This window comes from Apium graveolens, chromosome 2 (assembly GCF_009905375.1).
Source record: "Apium graveolens cultivar Ventura chromosome 2, ASM990537v1, whole genome shotgun sequence".
NCBI classification, from domain to species: domain Eukaryota; kingdom Viridiplantae; phylum Streptophyta; class Magnoliopsida; order Apiales; family Apiaceae; genus Apium; species Apium graveolens.
The window spans coordinates 80,280,016-80,291,168 of NC_133648.1; the positions used below are offsets into that span (position 1 = coordinate 80,280,016).

Genomic DNA, 11,153 nt, shown 5'->3' on the forward strand with positions numbered 1-11,153 from the left:
ATTTGAAGGAATATTACTGGTGGCCCAACATGAAGAGGGACGTAGCAGAATGGGTAAGCAAATGTTTGACTTGCCAAAGGGTAAAGGCAGAGCACCAGAGACCCAGTGGACTCTTACGACCCCTGGAGATTCCCGAATGGAAATGGGAACAGATAGCGATGGATTTTGTTGTAGGATTGCCAAGGACGAAAGCCAATCACGACGCCATTTGGGTAATTATAGACCGACTGACAAAGTCAGCTCATTTCATTCCTATCAATGAGAGATACACAGTCGATAGACTGGTGGACATTTACCTTAAGGAAATAGTAACGCGACATGGAGTCCCAGCGTCCATTTTCTCAGACCGAGACCCCAGGTTCAACTCCAGATTTTGGAGGAGCTTTCAGGAATGTGCGGGGACCAAGTTAAATATGAGTACCGCGTATCATCCCCAGACGGATGGGCAGAGTGAAAGGACCATCCAAACACTAGAGGATATGTTGAGAGTCTGTGCAATAGACTTTAAAGGGAGTTGGGATGATCACTTGCCGTTGATCGAGTTTTCTTATAACAATAGCTTTCATGCTAGCATCGGAATGCCGCCTTATGAGGCCCTGTACGGAAGAAGGTGTCGATCTCCCTTATACTGGGATGAAGTAGGAGAGCGGAAGATGCTCGGACCCGAAGTGGTCCAAAGGACCAAAGATATAGTGGATCTTATCAGAGGGCGACTTGTAGCAGCCCAAGACAGACAGAAGAAATATGCAGACCTAGCCCGAAAGGACAAGGAATATGAAGTAGGGGACTTAGTACTGCTAAAGGTATCCCCTTGGAAGGGATTAATGAGGTTCGGAAGGAAAGGAAAACTAAGCCCAAGATACATTGGACCTTTTGAGATATTAAGACGGATTGGAAAGTTAGCTTACGAGCTAGCCTTACCCCCTAATTTGCAACAAGTTCATAATGTGTTCCATGTGTCAATGCTAAGGAAGTATCATCGGGATGCCAGACATATAGTGGAGTACGAGCAGGTGGATATGCAGCCAGATCTAACTTAGGTGGAGAAGCCAGTAAGGATTATAGATAAGAAGGAGCAGGTGCTTCGGAACAAAGTGATCAAGCTAGTCAGAGTACTATGGCAGAATCATAATGTGGAAGAATCAACTTGGGAACTAGAGAGCGCAATGCTAGAAAAGTACCCCTATTTGTTTTCTGTTTGATTCCGGGACGGAATCCTTTTAAGGAGGGGAGACTGTAATAACCCCCAAAATTTTCAACTTTTTGTAACCCTTGTGAATAGTGTTTTTACTGAATGAGAAAACTTTTCATGCCACACTATGTAGGGGTTCTGTTATTGATCTTCTGGGATATTATTAGTACTCTATGTGGTATATAAGTGTATGTAAAGATCGTCAGAATCCAATTTCCGAACACTTGGATTTTTCCCGGAAATCCACTAGATACGGAAAGGATTGAGTATAAGGTAACAGGATAAAAAGGATTTAAATTAAAGGATTATAATAGAGGATCATAAAAAGGAATATAATGTATTGAGAAAGGTTAAGGGAACCTAAGTAATAAGATCCCGGGTATGATCCTTCAAACGATAAACGAGAACGAAAGTTAAGCGAACCGTATAACAAATCAGCGGTCATTAGGCAAACGATTAGGAAGTTAAGCAAAGGGATTAGAGGGAGTGATGTCACCCAACCAATGAAAGGAGGACAAGGAGGGAAAGATGACATCACAACATGACATAGGCATCACATGGGAAGGAAGGAGGTGTGGTTGAATGAGAACCACACAAATTCAAGGGCAACAAGGTAATTAACTAAATCAAACACAAAAACAAGTCAACCAAGCCAAGCAAAATCATTTTTCATCAAAATCAAAAAAAACTCAAGGCATTGTTCATCTTTTGCTCTCGGCTTTTTAGCTTTTTAAAGGGCAAGAATTTCCAAATCAAGATCCAAGCCTCCTAAATTGGTGAGTTAATTCCCTAATCATCTTCATGCTTAGTTAGGGCTATATCATGAGTTTAAGCCATCAATTCCTTCTCCATCTTCTTCATTTAATTAAAGAAGAAGACTATGAATAGTGTTTTCAAGTTTTTAACTTGAAATTTTTCTTGTTTTCCTTGAAGATCCAAGCATTCCTAAGACTTCTCAAAGCTTCTTAAGGCTTCCTAGCTCCTCCCACCACTTCAAAGAAGGTATATCATCTCCAAACTCTAGATTCCTATGTATTATAAGATGATTTTGATTAGTAGGGTGATATTGTAGCTTGATGTTGTGATTTAGAGTTTTGGATTTGAAATGGTAAATGTTGTTGTTTTGATTAAAAGAACTTAAGTATGGTTAAAGTTAAGCTTAGGCATAAGTATGAATGTTAAAATTTAATTGGTTGGGGTTATTATGATGTGATAAGGATGGATGTTGGTTGTATGTTGGATTTGAGGTTGAATTGGGTTGGTTTTGAATGGTTTAAAATTGGGAAATCGCGTAAACATAGCCGTCGTAACGTCCGATTTTCTTTAGACTATTTTTGTCCATAACATTAGGACCCGAGAACCCCCTGCTAGATTATGACCATTGCCATGTTTAGATAGCTCATGTTACGAGCTTTGTTTTGATATGTAGTTCGTTCGATTCCGATGCACGGTTTAGGAGAAACGACCGTTTCATGTAACGGCGTTTCGCGAACGAAACTTTTCCCCTCGCCTTACTTTGAAACATAGGTTAAAGACCAAAAAGGGTTAATTAATGTATGAAACATTTATGGTAAGTGTGTTAGACAGTTGGTAAGACACTCGCGAAGGAATCGCCTTAAAACTCGTAAAGGTTAAATTATTAAAAATGGTGGAGCCAAGGGTACTCGAGTGACTTAAGAGTATCAGTAAGCGCAGAATAAGCGTTAGAGTCTAAGTTAGTTAAAGTATAGATTTACAAGTGACTTTGGTTTAATTCCAACTTACTTGTTGTTTATAGGTTACCAAACTCGTCCCGAGCCTTTTATCACCCCAAGTCGCTCAGGCAAGTTTTCTACCCGTTATAACTGTTGTTGTGATGTATATATGTATATGCATTATCTTGCGATAGATGCATGTTGGTTAATTAGCAAATGTTGCAATATATTGAAGCATGCTGCTATGGTATATATATATGCATGTCTGTTTCGTATTCTTTCCATATATATCTGTTGATTCAGTTGATAATACATATGCTAGAGGATAGCGGTAATTTGCATATACCCTTAGTACAGGGACCCAAAGGTGAAAATATTTTCTAAAACCGGGAGTCGAGGATCCCGAGTAGATTCTGTATATATGGATATAAATATAAATATATATATATACTTATATATATATGGTCATGGTTTTCAAAACTATTAATCGAATAAGGTTTATTCGATAACTTTAACTTTATTTTATTATTGAATATTATTTCGAATATTATTCGAAGGCTTATGACTCCTTTATATTAAATGAATATTATTTTGAATATTCATTTGAGGGCTTATGACTCATTTATATTATTTAATGAATATTATTTGAATATTCATTCGAGGGCTTATGACTCAGTTTATATTATTTAATGAATATTATTTGAATATTTATTTGAGGATCTATGACTCCGATTATTTGCTGAGATATGTTCTTTATTTTATTAAAGAATAAGGTGTAAATAATCAAACTTATTTTCGATTATTCAAATAAAGATAGTACTTTTATATAAGTATATCTTTGGTTATTTAATATCCATTTCAAGTATAAGTTTTAATACTTCTACTTCAATTATTTTTATAAAGATTATTCTTTATGAGAATATTATTTAAATAATAATATTCAGACATTTTCTAAATATTCTGGGGACTGATTTACTTCATTAAATCAGCTTTACTCCAAACACTCTTTAAAGTGTTTTCGAGTCTTCAAAATGATTTTTAAAAGTTAGAGCCGATCCCAAAACTCATTTTTATATTTAAGATCTTCCTTTTTAAGGGGATTTAAATACTCGCTCAAAACCTGAGGGATCCGGCTCTGTGGTGTATTTTATATTCGCAACATGGTTGCAGTTTTGGTAAATGAATTGATTACTTACCCAACGTTCGGGAAGTAAGTCCATCTATTGAGTCGGCATAAGCAACATGGGCTCAGTGGGCGTCCATGATAGTGTAAGTGGCTCAGTGGGAGTCCATCAAATGCATAAGTGGCTGAGTGGCAGTCCAGCATAAGGTCCTATTACGACCAGGGTGATGACTAGTGGGGAATTCGTCCATCTACTAGTAGAAAAGGTTACTTATTGGTATCTTTGCCTGATCAGCAAGATATCTGGTTTATGCCAAATTCTTTTCCTTTCCAAATTTATTGGATATTGCAATTCTGTTCATACTTTACATGACAGAGGTTTTCAGGAAATTGTATAAAGAAGATGTATATGTGGATATATATATATATATATATCAGAACTTAATGAAGTATATCATGACTTCATTTCCTTTAATAAAATTTCAAAGATTTAATCTATTCAAATCTTGTCTTGTAGTCTCATCTATCTGATGAACTGTTGAAAGCTCATTATACTTTGAACATTGGTAGTTCAAGCAGCTTTTTAAATGATATAAGTATAGTGAAGTATTTGGTAACTTCATCCCTTGTTTTTACTTATATCTAGTAAGTAATTATCTTACGCATGATAAAAGATTCTAGTAAGTATCCATTTAGATACTTATATTATTGTTATCACTATATATTATCTTGCGAGCTGTAAGGCTCACTCTTGCTTTATTTCTTCATCACACAACAACAGTTAGGAAAGATGGCCAGACTTCAGCAGACCCAGCGCAAGCGCGTGGGAAGCGTCCCGCGTCTTCCCGATGATGTTGTAGCTACTATAGCTGCAGAGGTAGATCTATTGGTAGATCAGGCATTCTATTTTGAGAATCAAATTATGTATAATTATAACTTGTGGCAGATAATGGCAATTAACTGTAAATTTATCAAGTAATCATTTTGGGTTGTAATAACTTTTAAATTGTGGATTCAAAGACTTGTACTTATTTCTATTTCATCTCTGAGACTATAACGGTTGTGGTGTGTGTTAGTGTGGGGTCACAGCATAAGGTTATTATTATTAATTAAGTGAAGTGATATTGTGGAAAGAAAGACCGTGACGACCCGGATCCCCGACCTCGGATCTGGGGGTGTTACACGAACCACGCTCATCGGCACTGCTTCAGGCGACTCACAAAAAGCTATCCACCCCTTCTCAGCAATCATAGGCAGCAACTCACCATCCCTCCCTGATGGTAAAAATCCCCTCTTCTTCAGAATCGGCTTCCCCAGAAGCCTAGTATACTCCTCCTTATCAGCCCTATCATTCAAACGAGGCCTCGCAGCAGTACCCCTCGAAGAATCAGCAGTAGGGACAGTGTTGCTGCTATCAATAGTCCTTGCTCTCTTGGGTGCCATCGAATCTGAATAAAAGTGCTTGAGATTTCTGTTTTTGTGTTTGGGAGAGAGTTGAAGTGTAGAAAGTGTATGGGAGATATATGGGATAGGTGTATGTATATATAGGGTATGGATTAGGGTAGAATTTGATTAGGAGTGGGTTTAAGGATTGAAATCATGGGATAATGGGGAATAGGTCATGGGTTTATGGGCTGTATTTTGTTTTTTTATTTTTCTGATTTTTTTTATTGAACTAAAAAAAATTTCTCCCAGCCGACCCCTGAGCGGGCGCTCAGGAGGTTCCTGTAACAACAAATCATGGGTTGCCTCCCACGAAGCGCTTCTTTTTCGTCATTAGCTTGACGTTGCGTACCTGCCTCAAGTTGATAATTAAACGGCACTAACCACTTTTCGGTTTGCCGTGTCCCCATAGTAGTGCTTCAACCGCTAACCATTAACCTTGAATGCTTGGTCCGGATCATTCTCAAAAATCTCCACCGCTCCATGTGGAAACACGGTTTTGACAATAAAAGGTTCAAACCACCTTGATTTCAACTTCCCAGGAAAAAGTCGGAGACGAGAGTTGAATAAGAGAACTTGTTTCCCCGACACGAATAACTTAGGATGTAGCTTCCTATCGTGCCACATTTTCACCTTTTCCTTGCACATTTTGTTGTTCTCGTACGCTTGGAGTCGAAATTCATCAAGTTTATTAAGCTGAAGCATACGCTTCTTTCCAGCTGCATCTAAATCCAGGTTCAACTTTTTTAACGCCCAATAGGCCTTATGCTCAAGCTCCGCAGGTAAATGACATCCCTTACCATACACCAGTTGAAACGGGGACATACCAAGTGGAGTTTTGTATGCTGTTCTGTAAGCCCAAATAGCTTCATCGAGCTTTAAAGATCAATCCTTCCTTGATGGACAAACAACCTTCTCTAGAATGCGCTTGATCTCTCTGTTAGACACTTCCTCTTGACCATTTCTTTGCGGATGATAGGCAGTAGCAACTCGATGATTCACATTATAACGCCGCATCATAGAAGTGAACTTACGGTTGCAGAAATGCGACCCTTCATCACTTATGATTACTCGTGGCGTTCCAAACCTTGTGAAATATGCTTATGGAGAAAATTCAACACTGCCTTTGCATCATTTGTCGGTAGAGCTTTGACTTCTACCCATTTTGAGACATAATCGACTGCCAGCAAGATGTACTGATTGTTGCAGGACGAGACAAAAGGCCCCATAAAATTGATTCCCCAAATATCAAAGACCTCGACTTCAAGCATCACGTTTAATGGCATCTCATCCTTTCTCGTCAAATTTCCCACTCTTTGGCAACGATCACACCTTAAAACAAACTGATGAGCATCCTTAAATAAAGTAGGCCAGAAAAAACCTGCTTGTAGGATACGAGCTACCGTCTTCTCACTACCATAGTGTCCTCCATAAACTGTAGAGTGGCAGTCTCGTAATATCCCCTCTGTCTCATAGAATGGGATACATCTCCTGATGATCTGGTCAGCTCCCTGTCTAAACAAATACAGTTCATTCCACATATACCACTTCACTTCATGCAGAAACTTCTTCTTTTGAGCTGTGGTCAAATTAGGAGGCACTATATTGCTGACAAGATAATTCACAATATCTGCGAACCATGGCTCTTCCTCCTGTACTGCGAACAACTGCTCATCCGGAAAAGATTCGTTGATCAATGTCTTATCATGTGAAGTAGACTCAGGATTCTCCAATCTAGAGAGATGGTCAGCTACTTGATTCTCAGTACATTTTCGATCCTTGATCTCTAACTCAAATTCATGTAGTAAGAGCACCCAACGAATGAGTCTTGGCTTCGAATCCTTCTTGGAAACCAAATCGCGAATGGCCGCATGATCAGTGAATACTGTCACTTTTGTCCCAAGAAGATAAGATCGAAATTTCTCGAAACCAAAGACTATAGCCAAGAGCTCCTTCTCAGTAGTGGTGTAGTTCATTTGGGCCCCATTTAAGGTCTTGCTAGCATAGTAGACCACAAGAAAGAGATTATTCTTGCGCTGCCCAAGAACTGCACCTAACGCATAATCACTCGCATCACACATCATCTCAAAAGGCTCTGTCCAATCCGGTGCTGTAATAACTGGTGCAGTGATTAAACTCTTCTTAAGAGTCTCGAATGTCGTCAAACATTCATCATCAAATTTGAAAGGCACATCCTTCTTAAACAAGTTGCACAGCGGCTTAGATATCTTCGAAAAGTCCTTGATGAAACGCCGATAACCCGCATGACCCAGAAAACTACGGATTCCTTTCACAGAAATAGGTGGTGGAAGATTTTCAATAACTCCCACCTTGGCTTTATCCACCTCAAGACCCTTGCTAGAGACCTTATGCCCAAGAATAATGCCTTCACATACCATAAAATGACATTTTTCCCAATTGAGCACCAAATTAGTTTCCACACACCTTTTGAGCACGACACGAAGATTATTCAAACATTCATCATACGAATGTCCAAAGACGGAGAAGTCGTCCATGAACACCTCGACATTATTCCCAATCATATCAGAGAATATAGCCATCATACATCTCTGAAAAGTGGCTGGTACGCCACATAACCCAAACGAAACTCTGCGAAAAGCAAACGTGCCAAATGGACAAGTGAAGGTAGTCTTTTCTTGATCCTCTGGTGCAATACAAATTTGATTATACCCCGAGTAGCCATCCAGAAGACAATAATACTCATGACAAGCCAACCTGTCAAGTATCTGATCAATAAACGGAAGAGGGAAGTGATCCTTCCTCGTGGCCTTGTTCAACTTTCAGTAGTCCATGCATACTCTCCATCCTGTGACTGTTCGAGTGGGGATGAGCTCGTTCTTCTCATTTGCTACGACAGTAATACCCCCTTTTATAGGCACACATTGCACGGGGCTCACCCAAGAACTGTCAGAAATAGGATAAATGATTCCTGCATCCAGCCACTTCAGAATTTCTTTCTTCACCACCTCTTTCATGATAGGATTAAGTCTGCGCTGTTGCTCAATAGTTGGCTTACTACCCTCCTCTAGCAGAATCTTATGCATGCAATATGAAGGGCTGATCCCCTTGATGTCTGCTATGGTCCATCCAATAGCCGATTTGAATTCTCTCAAAATCCTTAAGAGTTTATCCTCCTCACTACCTGAAAGGTCAGATGCAATAATAACAGGTAATGTAGATGCATCACCTAAAAAAGCATACCTCAAGTGTTCAGGCAATGGCTTAAGCTCCAAGGTGGGTGCTTCCTTAATTGATGGCTTGAGCTTTCCTTCAGCATTTTTGAGGTCAGAAGTACCAAGAGCTTCAAACAGCATGTCCAGCTTTCGCCTCCAGGGAGAAGCATTAAGATATTGTAATTGTTCATTGCCATCCTCATCATCACTGTCAAAATCCCCCACTAAGGCCTTTTATAATGTATCAGACATTAGCATATGATCGAGTTCTGAAGTAACCGTAAAATCAATCAAATCCACTTTAAAGCACTCCTCATCTTCTGTAGGAAATTTCATTGCTTTGAATATATTGAAGGTCACATCCTAATCCGGCACCCGCATAGTAAGTTCACCTTTCTGCACATCTATCAAGGTACAGCCAGTAGCCAAGAAAGGTCTTCCCAAGTTTATGGGAATCTTCTTGTCTTCCTCGAAATCCAGAATAACAAAGTCTGCAGGAAAGAAGAGCTTATCCACCTTGACTAGCACATCCTCCACTATGCCTCTTGGGTAAGTAATAAAACGATCAGCCAATTGTAGAGACATGTAGGTGGGCTTTGGATCAGGCAAGTCCAACTTTTTAAAGATTGACAACGGCATCAGATTTATGCTTGCTCCCAAATCGCAAAGGCACTTGTCGAAAGACAACTTGCCAATGGTGCAAGGAATGGTGAAGCTACCTGGATCTTTAAGCTTTGGAGGTAACTTTTGTTGCAGCACAGCACTGCATTCTTCCGTTAGAGCAACAGTCTCAAGGTCATCCAATTTCACCTTCCTTGAAAGAATACTCTTCATAAACTTCGCATAACTAGGCATTTGCTCCAGAGCCTCAGCGAAAGGTATATTGATGTGAAGTTTCTTGAACACCTCCAGAAACTTACCGAACTGCTTATCCAGCTTTTGTTGTTGCAATCTCCTAGGGAAAAGTGGAGGAGAATAGAGTTGTTTCTCCCCTGTATTACCCTCAAGCAGAGTGTGTTCAACAATAGTCTTCCTTGGTTCCGCCGCTTTCTCCTTTTGCTTAGCTTCGTCATCTCCAACTTCAGTTTCTCCTTCTTTTGCCTTTTCAGCATCAGCAACTTTCCCAAACCTTAAGGTAATAGCCTTGACTTGCTCTTTAGCTTCCTTCCTGCCTGGCACTTCCGTGGCACTAGGAAGTGTGCCAGGTTGACGATTGAGCACCGCATTGGATATTTGACCGATTTGATTTTCCAAGGTCTTGATCGACACCGCCTGACTCTTGCACAACAGCTTAAGTTCCTCAAAATCAGCACTAGTGGGTGCAGCTGCACCTCCCTGTTGAGGATATGATTGCCTTTGAGCATACTGCTGTGGTTGCTGGAATCCAGGTGGATTGAACTGTTTACTCACACCTTGCTGATATGGTGGCTGAATAGCATTCTGATTATTACCCCAGCTGAAATTTGGATGATTTCTGTTGTTAGGATGATAAGTAGCTGGCACAGGCTGCTGTTGTCGCTGATAATTGTTCACATACTGAACAGATTCGTTAACAAGAGAACACTGATCCGTAGCATGAGAACCTGCATAAAGCTCACAGACCATATCTATTTGATTGACTCCATAGGTACCTAGAGAATCGACCTTCATAGACAGCGCTTGGAGTTGCGCTGCAATAGCGGTGGCTGCATCGACTTCCAGAATACCTGCTACCTTCCCAGGCATCATCCTTTGAGTTGGATTTTGATGCTCATTTGCAGTCATAGTCTCAATAAGATTATAAGCCTCAGTATAGCTTTTGGCCCATAAGGCGCCTCTAGCTGTTGCATCGAGCATGGGCCGAGATTGGGCCCCTAAACCATTATAGAATCCAGTGATCACCATCCAATCGGGCATTCCATGATGTGGACACTTTCTCAACATTTCCTTGTAGCGCTCCCAAGCTTCGCACATAGATTCTGTAAGTTTCTGCGCAAACTGAGTAAGAGCACTCCTCATAGCAGCAGTCTTTCCCATCGGATAAAACTTCACCAGAAACTTTTGCGCAAGATCTTGCCAAGTAGTGATGGACCCAGCTGGTTCAGAATGTAACAAGTCCTTAGCTTTATCCCTCAATGAGAATGGGAAAAGCCTCAGCTTGATAGCCTCATCAGTCACACCATTATATTTGAAAGTACTACAGATCTCGACAAAATTCCTTATGTGCATGTTGGGGTCTTCAGTCGCAGCTCCTCCGAAAGAAACAGAGTTCTGCACCATCTGAATAGTGCCCGGCTTGATTTCAAAGTTATTGGCCTCAATAGCCGGGTGCATGATGCTAGACTGAATGTCATCAATTTTAGGCCGAGAAAAGTCCATAAGAGCTGGATCTGCCGGAACAATACGATCACCCATGATTACTGGCTCCTTCTGCTCACTTCCTGAATCCGAATCTTCAAAATCTATCTTCTCCGGAATATCAAGAACTTCGTCTGTCTCCTCAGTTGTATCTAAATTCCTCTTGCGAG

The 11,153-nt window shown here is 40.2% G+C and overlaps 1 non-coding gene across 1 annotated transcript; it reads left to right on the top strand.

Annotated features, from left to right (window-relative positions):
• Positions 1-10,540: 10,540 nt before the first annotated feature.
• Positions 10,541-10,647, top strand: LOC141709836 (small nucleolar RNA R71). The gene has a single exon (XR_012570393.1). It is a non-coding gene; the product is annotated as a small nucleolar RNA R71 (small nucleolar RNA).
• Positions 10,648-11,153: the final 506 nt, after the last annotated feature.